Source organism: Puma concolor, chromosome B1 (assembly GCF_028749965.1).
Source record: "Puma concolor isolate L17-30 chromosome B1, mPumCon1.1.hap2, whole genome shotgun sequence".
Classification (NCBI taxonomy): domain Eukaryota; kingdom Metazoa; phylum Chordata; class Mammalia; order Carnivora; family Felidae; genus Puma; species Puma concolor.
Genome location: NC_141670.1, coordinates 41,633,206 through 41,648,527, shown reverse-complemented (window position 1 = coordinate 41,648,527; position 15,322 = coordinate 41,633,206). Strand labels below are relative to the sequence as shown.

The window sequence follows — 15,322 nt, the reverse complement described above, 5'->3', positions numbered from 1 at the left end:
GTACCAGAGTCCAGACCCTTAATACCTTGCAGTACTGTCTCCACAAAAGGAAAGAAGATCCAAAAATGTTTTGAGAAATGATAGCTGTACTGGAGTAAGTTCACATCTTCCAAAAAGACGCCCTTGAGGGAGTAACCACTGCCATTCACATCATTTTAGAGGAAGTGGCATTTTCCTTAACATAGGAGTGCTCTCTGCTTTAAGCGGATCTTGTTCTGCATATCACAATGCTGACAAATTCTTCTAACTTGTTAAGGAAAGCTATTCAAAATAAATTCACACAATTACCCAAGCCTTGCTTCGTGTCCAGCTCTACTAGGTTCTATGAGAATAAGAATTGGGGCCCCTGGGTGGCTCAGTCGGTTGAGCGTCAGACTTCAGATCAGGTCATGATCTCATGGTTTGTGGGTTCGAGCCCTGCGTCAGGCTCTGTGCTGACAGCATGGAGCCTGGAGACTGCTTCGGATTCTGTGTCTCCCTCTCTCTCTCTGCCCCTAACCTACTCGCAGTCTGTCTCTGTCTCTCTCAAAAATAAATAAATATTAAAAAAAAAAAAAAAGAATAAAAGTGAATGACAATTTCTACCCCTGAGGAGGAATTTACAATGAATCCTAAGAGAACCCCCTAAGTGTAAATCTGAAAATACAGGATTATTTAACTCAGGGAAAAAATTCTTAAGAGCCAGGACTCTGATAGTTGAAAAAAAATGATTTGCTTGGATTCAAAGCTTTGTATATCAGAGGATGTTTTAAGCCTCTTGAGTGGGGTATTCCTTGGGACCCAAAGTTGTTCCCAGCTCAAATGTGAACTTTTTAAAGCTTCAAATTGCTGCTTCTGTTATCTTTGAAGGTGCAATTTTCCTTAAGTATAATTCTGACCGTTTCATTGCCTCTCTCAAAAAGCTTCAGTGGCTACCCACTGCCTACAGAAAAGGAAGGGGGTAAAGGAGGTTAATACTTTTGTGTGCATCTGGGGTGAAGACAGTGTACGACAGTATGTTGTGTAATCCTCCTAACAACCCTCTCGGGTCTTCCTGCTTAAATTGCTCTTTCTCTTTCTCTAAATGCCTTCTAATCTTTTTATGCTTACAGTTTTACTATTTTATGTTTATTAACATCCCACCAAAATTCTGTGGGGAATTAAGGGAGGTATAAAGAATTTTCTATTAGGAACACTGGAACAAACAAGATGACTTAGGCATGACTGCAATCTAATTTCCTGAATAGATCATGAAAATAATACAATCCAAAATGGCATATGCCTCATTTAACTTCATTCGTTAGCACACACGGTGCGTGCACACCCACTTGGCTGCATTTGCAGGCACGGCTGCCCTCATCCTCCGGACATGGCAGCTGGTCCTCAGTCTGGGGGAGACTGCAGCCCACCTCCTCCATTTTTATAACAGAGTATCAACTGTGCCATTTCCCGGCATCTGAAGCTTTCTGATCTCCATCAACAAGATCACATGTGGACCCTTGGGTGAACTCAGTCATGAAGAATAGACTGCTAACCATGGCCCGTCAACAGCTTAGTAAACGAAACAAGAGAGATACTAAAAGCCATATCAGTCTCTTTCTCTTGGTTCCCACAACTTTTATTTCTGCATCAAACTTGATCCCAGAAGGCAGTACCCCTGGACTAATGGGAATTATTTGTTCCTTGATTTTAGCGAAATGGCCATGTGAATCGCACCTCCATGTCTTCCAAAAAGTATTGTTGAGGACTTTCTCAACTATATTACCTATTGTTTTATTTATAAGAATCCATGTAAGAAATTTTTCTCAGAATTTAGTACAAGTAAAAGTGTGCCTCTTCAGACTTCTATGATTCATTGTATCAGACAGAGGAGTCCTATTGGTTCCCATTTGTAGCCTTCCTACCATGGAGCTCAGAACCAATTACTGTATTCATTGCCTCGCCATGGTTTCCCATAACATTGCCTTGGGTCTTTCCTTAGTTTCTGACCTTTTTATACCTATAACTTTACTATTTTGTCTTAATTTAAAAAGCTACCCCAAATCTTGAGGAGAATTAAGAATGAATGGGTAGTACATAGTAGTAACTTAGGCATATACTAGGAACCTGCTGTTCCCAGTATTTAAAACATGTAGGAATGAGCCATTTCATGAAATACAAATTGCTAGGTGAGGAACATAAGCAAAACAGGTAATGAAGGCAAGAGTTGTAGTGTCCTGTCACTCTAGAACTTGACAGAGAGTGAACAGATCATATACATTACACAACACAGAATAGTAGTATGCCGCGTGCTTCATTTAAATTCAATAGTAAAAAAGATGTGAAGTTTAAAAAATTAAAATAAAAAAATAGTAGTATGCCAAGTATAACTCCACTCCATTTGGTAAACAAACTTCTAAGGTCAGACACTGTGGTGTGTAACTTGTATATAACTCGTGCATCAGAGGAAGAAAGTGTATCATCCAGTGAGGGGGATGAACAAGAACACAATCATGGAATAATATGCTTTTCTTAAAAGTAGGAATGGGCATGGAGTGGTACAAAAGAACACAGGAAGGAATCCAAAGACAAGAAATCACAAAAGCTTCCTGGAAAGGGTGGCCTAGCCAAGACTTGAAACACTAGAGAAATTAGCCAGGCTGAGGAGGAAAGAGAAGATGGCTATTTTGGGTAGAAAGACCATGAGCAAAGGCACAGAGCCATGGGGCACATACAGCATTGTGGGCACTCCAAGGAGCTGGGCATGGCAAGATCATAGGATGAGAGTGGGGTGTGGGAGGAGGGCAGCTTCCTGTCTTTACAGGGTCCCCTAGAAGACATCTGGGAGCCACTGGAGGACTTGAAGCTAAGATCTGAAATGATTAGATTTACATTTTAAAATCTAATTTGCATTTATAAAAATCCTTCTGGTGACTGTGGAGAGTGGAGGCCTCACTACAAGATTTGAAATCAGTGGCTGTGCTGGCAATCCAAGTGAGAAGAAATAAGGAGCCTGTAGCACACAAAGGTGCGGATGACGTGGCAATGGGCAGGCAATTCTCCTTCCTGTAATGGCAGAACCAGTAATTTGGGTCAATTCACAGTGAAGACAATTTAAAAATTGGATAAAATATAAAAACATTTTTCTGAAGACATCAAATTGCTAACAAGCTAGTGATGAATTGTTACACCAAGGTCAACAAGACCTCGGAAGTCCAGAGAAATGAGTCCAGCATTGGCTAGTCCAGATGCTAGCCAAGAGACTGAATGGTACTGCCAATAGCCAAATGCAGTGATCCTAAATCTGGGGTCCACAGACCATTCAATTCGGGGGGTAGGGGAGACTATGACATTGATTAAGAAAAAATTACATCTTGGGAATCTGGGTGGCTCAGTTCAGTTAAGTATCTGACTTTGGCTCAGGTCATGATCTCATGATCGAGCCCCACATCAGGCTCTGCATTGACAGTGTGGATCCTGCCTGGGATTCTCTCTCTCCCTCCCTCTCTCTCTCCGCCCCTTCCCCATTCACAGTTTCTCTCTTTCTCAAATATAAATAAATAAACTTAAAAAAAAAACATAAGAGGGTGCCTGGGTGGCTCAGTGTCCGACTTCGGCTCGGGTCATGGACTCATGGTTTGTGAGTTCGAGTCCCTCATCGGGCTCTGTGCTGTAATTCTACATTACGGTTTGTATTAGACCTGCTGCTAGAACTTTCTATCTAACACATTAACAAAGAAGCACATGCATTACTGTGTCACACATTTTTTTAAGTTATTTTATTTTATCGTTTTAAAGGTTTACTTATTTTTGAGAGAGTGTGTGCAAGCAGGGTAGGGGCAGAGAGAGAGATAGACAGAGGATCCAAAGAAGGCTCTGTGCTGACAGCAGCAAGCCTGATGCGGGGCTCAAACTCACGAACCATGAGATTGGGACCTGAGCTGAAGTCAGACATTCAACTGAATGAGCCACCCAGGGGCCCCATTAACTTTTTATTTTATTTTAGAGAGAGTGCAAGCAGAGGAAAGAGGCAGAAAGAGAGAGAGACAGAGAGAGAGAGAGAGAGAGAGAGAAAATCTTAAGCAGCTCCCCGCTCAGTGGGATCACCCTGGGATCACAACCAGAGCCAAAATCAAGAATCAGGCAGCCAACCGGGTGAACCACGCTGCTGCCACTGTATCACAAATTTTTAATCAGTGTTTTGCTGACTTTATTTCAATATAATAGGTTTCCTCTGTAAACCTATTTATTTTATGATTTTAAAAACATTGTTCTGAGGAGTCCATAGACCCGTAAGACTGCCAACAGACAAAAATGGTTAAACATCTCTTGCCTGGTGGAACCAGTGGCACAAAAGTTGGAGTCCAATGACTGTGAAGGTTGAGAGTTCTGGTAAACCACCCTCCTTTAGGGTCAGGACTCTGGGAGTAAAAAAGAATTAGAAGTAAACCAAGCCCTCACATACATATTTTAGGTCAGCCTCTAATCATGTGGATGATTCTGAAAATTTCAAGCTTGTAAATTGGATTAAAGCAATCCAGACTGCTGGTGGACAGAACTAAAATCATCTCTGAAGAAAGAGGACTCCCCAGGCCTCAAATGATTTCTAGAAATAATTTTCAAATAAAATGTCCAGCATAAAGTTAACTAGGCACATAAGCAGAAAAAGAATGAGAAGCAATAGAAGCAACAGATAACAGAAAGTAAGGTATTCCAAAAGGTGGAATTAATAGGCACAGGCTGTAAAACAACGATATTCATGGGGATAAAAGATGAACTCAAACATCAGTGAGGAACTATAAGCAATATAAAACAATATTGTGGATTTGAAAAACAAAAGGTTAGTAATGAGCAAGTCTGAAAGAAGGGGATGCCCACTTAGATTGGAGGTGGGTGCAAATTACAGTAGAAGAGAGAGAAGTCTAGAATGACATTCAATCTGGGTAACTGTGAAAACACTAATCATATCAATTGGTATAGGAGAATGTAGAAGAATTTTGTTAGTTGGAAGCAAAGCAAAGAAAATGATGATGTCATGGACTTACAGAGCTTAATGTATTCATGGGCCATGAAAGTGGAAATTCCTGCAAGAATCTGGCTGGAGCTCAGGAGGGAGGTCTGGTATGGAATATAACAAGGAAGTCATCAGTACTCAGGTGAAGTTGAAGTCCTAAGAGCAGATGAGATAACCAAAGGACAAGTGTAGAGGGTATGAAGAGAGCTCTGTAGATCAGGGATTCTGGTTGCGAGAGATGAAACTCCACCTGAGTCAGCTTCAGGAAAAGGAATTTACTGGCTCCTGTAACCGAAAGTGGTAGCTGGTCCCCAATGACCCAGTAGGTCCGTAGATTCCAACACTACTTTGAGAGGTGTGTGTGTGTGTGTGTGTGTGTGTGTGTGTGTGTGTGTGTGTTATCCCAGTCTCTATCTTTTCTCCTGCTTCTCTATATCCTGTGGCCTTATTCTCTCCTACAGATGGGTTTTCCCCTCAAGGCAGGAAATAGAGCTCCAGGTGGCTTCATGTTACTCCACTCCAAATTAACGCATTCATGTGTTAAAGTCCCATCCCCCAAGATGATGGTATTTGGAGATGGGGTTTTGAAAGGTAATAAGGTGTAGGTGAGGTCATGAGGATGAGGGCTCAATGATGGGATTAGTGCCCTTATGAGTAGAGGAGATCAGAGATACCTCCCTTTCCACCACGTGAGGACACAGCAAGGAGGTAGCCAACTACAAGTTAGGAAGTGGGTTCTCACCAGAATCCATCCATGCTGGCATCTTGACCCAGACCTATGAGAAATAGTTGTCTATTTTTTAAACCACCCAGATGATGGTATTTTTCTATAGCAGCCTGAACTAAGACAGCAAGCGAAAGTACCATGGAATTTCCATCCCTGAGAGTCTCTGGGAAAGGAATAGCTCTGTCCTCTGTCAATGGGAAATTGAGACTTCCTTACTTCTTGTGATTCATAGCCAACCAAGATGCTTTAGACTCCAGTGACCTTCAAAATGAAACTTTTTGGGGCACCTGGGTGGCTCAGCCAGTTAAGCATCTGACTCTTAATTTCAGCTCAGGTCATGATCTCATGATCCCCTCATTGGGCTCCTTGCTGATAGTGCAGAGCCTGTTTGGGATTTTCCTCTCCCTCTCTCTCTCTCTGCCCCTCCCCTGCTTGTGCACTCTCACTCTCTCTCAAAATAAATAAATAAATAAATAAGTAAATAAGCATTAAAAAAATTTTTAAAGAAAAATTTTAAAAAATAAACTATTGGGACTACATCAAAATAAAAAGCTTCCGCACAGCAAAGGAAACAATCAACAAAACTAAAAGACAACCTACTGAATGAGAGAAGATATTTGCAAATGACATATCTGATAAAGGATTAGTATCTAAAATATATAAAGAACTTGTACAACTCAACACCAAAAAAAATCCAAATAATCCAATTAACAAATGGGCAGAAGACATGAACAGACATTTTTCTTTTCTTTTTTTTTTTTTTAATTTTTTTTTTTTTTTTGTTTTAAGTTTATTTATTTTTGGGACAGAGAGAGACAGAGCATGAATGGGGGAGGGTCAGAGAGAGAGAAGGAGACACAGAATCTGAAACAGGCTCCAGGCTCCGAGCTGTCAGCACAGAGCCCGACGCGGGGCTCGAACTCACGGACCGCGAGATCATGACCTGAGCCGAAGTTGGACGCTCAACCGACTGAGCCACCCGGGCTCCCCCAGACATTTTTCAAACAAAGACATAAAGACGGGTCAGGTACATAAAAAGATGCTGTACATCACTCACCATCACGGAAATAGAAATCAAAACCACAATGAGATATCACCTCACACCTGTAAGAATGGCTAAAATCGAAACCACAAGAAAGTAGTGTTGGTGAGGATGTGGAGGAAAAGGAACGCTTGTGCACTGTTGGTGGGAATGCAAACTGGTGTAGCTACTGCAGAAAACAGTATAGAGTTCCTCGAAATATTAAGAATAGAATTACCATATGATCCAGTAATTCCACTACTGGGTACTTACCCAAAGAATATGAAAACACGAATTCAAAAAGATATATGGGGGCGCCTGGGTGGCTCAGTCGGTTAAGCATCCGACTTCGGCTCAGGTCATGATCTCATGTTTCATGGGTTCGAGCCCCACATTGGGCTCTGTGCTGACAGCTCAGAGCCTGAAGCCTGCTTCGGCTTCTGTGTCTTCCTTTCTCTCTGCCCCTCTTCTGCTTGCGCTCCGTCTATCTCTCTCAAAAATAAATAATAAAAATTAAAAAAAAATTTTTTTAAAGATATATGCACCTCTATGTTTAGAACAGCACTATTTACAATCACCAAATTATGGAAGCAACCCAAGTGTTCATCTATAGATGAATGGATAAAGAAGAGGTTATATATATATATATATATATATATATATATATATATATACACACACACAATGAAATATTACCCAAACACAAAAAGAATGAAATCTTGCTATTTGCAACAATATGGATAGATCTACAGGGTACAATGCTAAGTGAAATAAGTCAATCAGATTAAGATAAATGCCGTATGCTTTCGCTCATGTGTGAAATTTAAGAAACAAAACAAAGAAAAAAACAAAAAACAAAGAAAAAAGGGACAAACGAAAAAACAGATTGTTAACTATAGAGAACAAACTGATGGTTACCAGAGGGGAGGTGGATGGAGGGATGGGTGAAACAGGTGATGGGGATTAAGGAGTACACTTATCATGATGAGCACTGAGTAATGTATAGAATTGTTGAATCACTATACTGTACACCTGAAACTAATATAACACTGTGTGTTAATTATACTGGAATTAATTTTTTAAATGAAACTCCTTAATTTTAGTGAATTAAACAGAACAAATAGTAGTTTAGACATGATGACTAATGATGAAGCCATCAATTTGCATGTGGTAATTAGAGGCATAAACTCGACCTGATGACCAATTTGATCTTGGTTTTTAGGGGACAATTAGTTTTATGGGATAAAAAATGCAGGAGAAAATGGTTAGGGAATTATTTAATTGAAAGGAAGAAGGAAGGAATTAAGCAGTTTTAAAAAAAATGAATGTTAAAGGGACCAAAATTCTCTAATACTATGATTAGCAGGAGGAAAGCAATGGAAAAGAAATGGAGTCTTGTAAAAATCAAGCTGTTTTTCTAAAGTATAAGTCAGCAAACTCAGAAGCATATATAAAGAAAAAAGAATCAGAAAAGTGACAAATGACAAGGAAAGCCAAACCTAGAACTTTTTACAAAGAGGAAAGAGACCTACACGGTGTCATGAAGAGAAGGCTTTTTGTCATGCAGGTAACAAAACACTGAAAGGGTCTACCAAAGAAGGTTGTAGAAGCTATGGTCTTGGACATTCAAAAAGAGTCATAGATACTTTTCTGCTCTTGTAAGTTTTCAATATTACCTGACTCACACCTGCAAAGGATTGGACTAGAAAATCTCTCAAGTTGCCCTCCAGTTTTCAATCTGCCTACAGCCCAGCAGCCTTCTGCAGATTTGTGCACAGTCCCACAAGTGCCTCTTTCAGAAAATTAACACTAAATCTACATTTTCAAGGTGCTTTCTGGTTTTCAAAATGTTTTCACAAGTAACAGGTTACCAGGAGATGATGCTGAAATTTGGAGTCAAAACTAGGTTCAAGTCCTGAATCTGAATTTTTACTAACTCGGGAACCTTGGAGAAATCACTTCCTTATCTGTAAAATAAGGAGAATGGTAACACCAACCTACAGGGTTGTTGCAAGGAAAAAGTGAAATAAAGGTGTTCAAAGGGTTTGGAAAATTCTAAAATATTAATCATATGTAAATTGTTCATTTATTGTTGTCTTCTTCTACAATACATTAATGTGGACAGAGATCCCTATCCCATTTGTAGACTGTCATGGCTGCTCATAATTTCCAGGAAATGATTTATCCAAGATGGGAACCTTGCACTTCAGACTCAGAAAGCCAGTTCTCTTTCCTGACCCCACACTGCTTGGCCAGTAGGAATCTGTTCTAGCTCTGAGCTCTTCAGAGAGCACTGACATACGCAATGCCTACCCCACTGCCCACTTTCTGTGTTCTGTGTTAGGTAGCAAGCTTGCTTAGCTTGTGGTAGATCTTTTCCACTTCCAACTTTGTTTCAATATGTTCTTCCAACCTAGAGCTTATTGAAAGGACCAACAAGTTGAAAAGAAGAGAAATCTAAAAAAAACAGTCCAGGGGCACTTGGACAGCTCAGTTGGTTGAGCATCCAACTCTTGATTTCAGCTCAGGACTCACTAAAAAGATACAATAGCACTGAGCTTTCACGCACCAAACAAGGTAGTATTGCAATAATATATAACATAGTTGTCAGAGAATATACGAATTTGAGAAAAATGCAATCATAGAAGACTTGAACACTCATTTCTCGGTATTTGAAATTCAAGTGGAAGGACTTTAATTTAACAAAAGGAGAAAACACTTTTTTTTTTTAGAAAATTGGATCACATATTAGTCAACAAAACAAATCTCAATAAATTCCCCAAAATAAAGGTAATAAAGACAACATTTTCCGAATTAAACAACCATGTGGTCAGCAACCTTGCTATTTCTGTTCACCTTTGTACCTCAGCACCTAACACATCACTTACCACGCTGTAGGGATCCAGAGTATTGGTTGCATAAGGGAGAAAGGATGAAAAACATACCCTCCCCCAGTATCATCCTTTAGAAATTTCAATAACACACTTAAGAATAATTCTCATATCAGGGGTGCCTGGCTGACTCAGTTGGTAGAGCGGTAGCATATGACTTTTGATCTCAAGGTTGTAAGTTTAAGTCCCACAACAGGTGTAGAGATTGCTTAAAAACAAAATCTTAAAAATAATAATAATAAGTCTTGCACCAAAGAGAAAACTAAAATAAAAACTGGAACCTATTTAGAAATAAATGACAATAAGAGCACTGTGTATAAAAGCATATGGGTTTTCTTTGTGGAAAAGGTATGATCTTAAATGCATTTCTTAAAAAGAATTTTTTTTAATGTTTATTTATTTTTGAGACAGAGAGAGACAGAGCATGAACAGGGGAGGGTCAAAGAGAGAGGGAGACACAGAATCTGAAGCAGGCTCCAGGCTCTGAGCTGTCAGCACAGAGCCCAACGTGGGCCTCCAACTCATGGACCGTGAGATAATGACCGAGCCGAAGTCGGACACTTAACTGACTGAGCACCCACGCACCCCTTAAATGCATTTCTTAGAGAACACAAGAGATTGAAAATAAATGAAATAAAAGCATTCCACTGAAAAAGGCACAAACATAAAGGGGAAAAACAAAAGGGGGAAACCATACTGTGAAAACAGAAAATAATGGACTAGACAACAAGAAAATCAATATGCCAAACAAACTAAAGAAGAAAACCTCAGGTTTACCGTGAAAAAAATAGAAAACACAACCAGAGTATTAGGAATAATAAAAGAACTGTAGACAACATGGAGGTTTTTTAAAAATTGAGAGAACACCGTGCTTAACTTCATGTTGTTAAATTTCAAGTTTAGAGGAAATGGCTGATTTTTAAAGAAAATACAAATGATCAAAATTGAGACAAGGAGTAACATGACCTTGGGTGGTCCAATATTTACAAACACACTTTCCCAGTCTCTTGTTTGTTGATTTTGCTTATGGTTTAACCATGCAGAATGTCTCCTACCCAAAATATACCAATACTCTCCTATAACTCTTCCTTATAATTTATAGCCCTCTTTTTAATTTTTTATGTTTATTTATTTTGAGAGAGACAGAGACAGTGTGAATGGGGGAGGGGCAGAGAGGAAAGAGACAGAGACTCTCCAGCAGGCTCTGTGCTATCAGCAGGGAGCTGAATACGGGACTCAAATTCCTGAAACTGTGAGATCATGACCTGAGCAGAAACCAAGAGTCAGGCTTAACCAACTGAGCCACCAAGGCGCCCCTATATCACTTTTATTTTTTTTTTTTTAATATATGAAATTTATTGTCAAATTGGTTTCCATACAACACCCAGTGCTCATCCCAAAAGGTTAGGGTTAGGGTTAGGGTTAGGGTTAGGGTTAGGGTTAGGGTTAGGGTTATATCACTTTTAAATTAACGTCTTCAGTTAGTTTGGTGTGGAGTAGCGGTCTACCTTTATTTTCTTCCAGATAGATAGCCCACGGTGCCAATGTTATTAACCCAAGAACTACTACTTCATTTTAAAATATACAAATGGCTTACTGTAAAAATTGGCAAAAGATTTGACTATGCACTTAACTGAGAAGAACTGGAAATGGCAAGTAAATATATGAAAATACTATATGTCATTTTCTTTTAAAAATATCAAAACAATCATGACATATTGTTTTTCACCTATCATATTGAAAAATATTTTAAAATGTGATCATTTTAGTGATGGCGGAGATATGGAAATAGGGCAACTCTTGAAGGTTACTGGTAAAATTAGAAATTTACACAGCCTTTCTGGAGGCAGTTTGGTGGTACCAGCAGAATTTTAAATGCACGCACCCTCTGAACTAACAGTCCTCATTCTAAGTATCTGTCATGGAGAAATTCTCACACATGTACACAAATGTATGTATGCAAGAGTTTTAACTGCACCATTTTATTAGCAAAAAAAAAAAAAAAAAAAATTGAGAATCACCTAAATGTGTGTAGTAGAGTATGGTGGACCCATACAATGGAATACCATGTACCATGGATGAAAAATGAGTCACATCTATAATATGAAAAGAGGTTCACTGCCATATATATTAAGTGAAAAATACATGTTGCCTTTATATATATTCATTCCGAGGCCATTTTTGAAAGAACCAAATCTCCAAACCAACATATAATTAACAATTTACCTTCTTGAAGTTTTTTTTTTTTTTTTTAACTTTTGATTGAAGTAGAACATAGGTACAGAAAATTACACAGGGAACTCACCTGTGGTCCCACCACCCAGATCAAAAGTAGAACCATTATCTAGGAGTCTGGTGTACAGGGGTAGGGGGAGTCTAAGCTATATACAGATGTGGTATTTAGCATATGAAAGTAATTGAATAACTGTCAAAATTGGATGAAGATCTCCAAGGAAAAGGTATACAGTAAAACCTTGCTTTGCGAGCATAATTTGTTCCAGAAACATACTTATAATCCAAAGCACTTGCATATCAAAGCAAATTTCAAGAACCATTGGCTCGGTTGTGATCATGGGACTTCCGCGTCAGGTACCACTTGTACTGCAAGACATTGCTCGTTTATCAAGTTAAAATTTATTAGAAATGTTTACTCATCTTGAGGAATACTCGCAGAACAAGTTACTCACAATCCAAGGTTTTATGGAAAGTGAAAATGCAGAGGGCTGAGGACTTGGGGTGAATTAAGATTTAAGGGATAGAGGGGCACCTGGCTTGCCCAGTGGGTTGGGCCTCCGACTTCCACTCAGGTTATGATCTCACAGTTGGTGGGTTCCGCCCTGCTGCCGGCTCTGGGCTGCCAGTTCAGAGCACGGACCCTGGAGTCTGCCTCGGATTCTGTGTCTCCCTCTCTCTCTGCTCCTCCCTGGCTCATGCTCTCTCTCTCTCTCTCACTCTCTCTCTCTCTCTCTCTTGCTCTCTCTCAAAAATAAATAAACATTTTAAAATTTTTGAAAAAAAAGATTTAAGGGATAGAGAGAATACAGTGGTCTGCAAAGGAGACTGAGCAGGATGCTAGGGGTAAGAACACGAGGAAAGCTGTCCATCACCTGAGACAACAGGAACGCGTCCAGCACCGGAGTGCCATGGATGCACACCAGGTGGGATTCCTTATGGAGGTGCTTTGTGTCCTGTGACCCTGTCACTCTGTCCACAACTGACCGAACCAGAGGTCTGAGCCCAAGGGCCCTCCCTGTAGGAGCTATATTGGCCAATGAGTGCCCCACCCAGTGACCCTCCTCTCTCTGGATCACACACACACACACACACACACACACACACACACACACACACACCCCACAGGGGTACAGAGCAGTAAATGAACACAGAAACAGAAACACAGAAAGAAGGCAGTGGCAGAAGTGTGGCTGGGAAGAAACCATGACGTGGGGCTAAGAGAGGCCACAAAGTGGGCAGTATGTCACTGCATAGAGGTGCGGAGGGAGAGGCACAGTCTGTTCCCACCCCCACCTCCCTGGGGAAACGACATGCAGCGTGTGGGAACCCTCTCTTCCCTGGAGTATGTCCGCTTCCTGGTCGGCCTCTCCTCAGCGCAGACCACAACTACAGACAACCCAAGCGTGACGTTACGCCTAAGGGTGCCCGGTCGGGGGCAGAGGGCTGGCGGCCCAGGGCAAAGTGCCTGAGTCACACTTCTTGTCACATCCTTTTCATTTCCCCCAGTGGGTCCCACGTGAAAGGCCTTTCTGATTGGCTGCCTCCCAGGGGCCAGTGCACCCCGGCCTGCTGGCTCTCTAGGGGTCAAGGGCACATAAATAGCTCCTGCCGGGAAAGTGGTCTCAGAGAAAAGGAGCTGCTGCCTGGAGCTACGTAGGGTAAGTGCCCCTGTCTCCAGGAACCGACCGGCTCTCCCTCGGCGCCCAGCCCACTGCCACTGCTTGCCGGTGCTGCTTTCGACCCGGTTTCTGCAGACATCTGCAGGCAGGGGACCCCGAGGGAGAAGAGGTGCAGTGACGTGGCAGGGAGGAGGAAGGGCGGGCTGGGCTGCCGTGGAGAACGCCAGGGCCTTCTGCCCCGTCCTCAGAACGTCCTTCCCGGTTTGCCAAAGGTCCCCGCGCGGCAGGCCTGGCTTCTGCGTACCGCCCCCATGCACCTCGGCCTCAGCCACAGCACCTCCCAGCAGCGGCCCCTGCGGCCCCTGCGGCCCCCGCGGTCCCTCCGCTCCTGTCTGGCAAGACCTCCTAAACTGCAGAGCCCCAAGAAGCAAGTGGTGTTTGCGGACACGGCGGGGCTTTCGTTGACATCCGTGCTCGTGTTTGAGGACGCTGTAGGCGGAGACTCCGAGGAGGGTTCGTGTCGCGCCACCAGCTTCCCGCGCCCCGCACTGCCCCCAATCACCCCCCCCCCCCCCCCCCCCCCCCGCCTCCGCGCGCCTGGGCGGCTCTCGGAGCTTCCGGAGGCGCCCGCAGGCCGGGAGCAAGTGCGGGGAGCAGGGCACAGGGCAAGGGGCGGGGGGCTGCCGGGAGGCACAGTGCGCGCGCGCGCTGGCTTTCCAGTGCAGGTGAGCAGCACTTTTGACGCCTGGGACTCCTTCCAAGAAGCGTCCTGTGTTCACACGACAGGTCCTTGCAGACGCCAGACGGACAGCTTCGCCTTCCAGATGGCAAGGCCGCTGGATCCCCGGGCCCTGAGGGCACTCTCCGGGTCTGCTTCTCCTTAGAGCTTGCTCGGAATCTCTTGGGGGACAAGAACCAAGGCCAAAACCATTGCTTGGTGCCTAGTTCCCAGTCCTGCTCCTCAGAATGAAGCTGAACTCTCCGAGGGCCCACAGGCTGAGCCCTCTCGATTACTTTTTCTGCGCAGGCAAAGCTTGGTTTTGTTGCCCAGGTTGTGAGCGTTTCCTCTCCCTCCAGGATCTTTACCCAGACTGTGTTTGCTTCCGAATTCATAGTGGGGAAACAGGACCGCGGCAAATGCTAGCCCTCCCTTCTCCTCCCCCTGTCCCAGGCCTTGAATGCTTTGTATCCTTCTCTCCTGGCAGGCTCACTTCTCACAGAAGTGATATTTCCTTCAGGAAGATGCTGGCAACGGCACCCTTTACCCTTTGCTGGGAAGAGAGCCTTTGGAGTGTGGAACAGAATTAACGTACATAAAGCTTTTACATGTAATTCTTTAAAAGGCCTGGCAGAGAGGGTCTGTAAGGACTGCGTGGGTGTGTGGGTGAGGTCAGGAGGAGTTCTTTACCTTGAAGATACAGATGCAGCACAGAAATATGCTTTTACTTTCTCTCATTCTAGAAGTGGCTATTTTCCTGGTAACTCAAAATCGTCTGGCAACTTCAACTTTTGCCCCCCCCCCCCAAAAAAATGTTTGCTAAAGCATCTTCGCAGTTCATCGCTTAAACACCTGACCTTTCCCCCCCTCCAGCAGATAAGAGTCTGGGGAAACTCTGTCTACCTCAAAATAAATGTACTGAAAAAACAGACATTATGAACTATTCAGTACATTTTTAAAGTGTAATTGACCTAGACCCAGTTGCCAGACTTGTGTTCCTATTTGCCTCCACCCCCCTTACACACACACTTTCCCTGTTGTATTTTATCCCCCTGTATTGAAGCTGCTTACTGAACTGCTTGCTTCCCTCAGGGCCTGGGAAGGCTGGGATAGGACTGCCAGGTATATTGTTGGCCACC

The 15,322-nt window shown here is 42.6% G+C and overlaps 1 long non-coding RNA gene across 1 annotated transcript; it reads left to right on the top strand.

The window, feature by feature from the left end:
* The first annotated feature begins 13,143 nt into the window (after positions 1-13,143).
* On the top strand, positions 13,144-14,986 carry LOC147581597 (uncharacterized). Its single transcript, XR_015250070.1, has 3 exons — positions 13,144-13,504; positions 13,738-13,978; positions 14,252-14,986. It is a non-coding gene; the product is annotated as an uncharacterized LOC147581597 (long non-coding RNA).
* Positions 14,987-15,322: the final 336 nt, after the last annotated feature.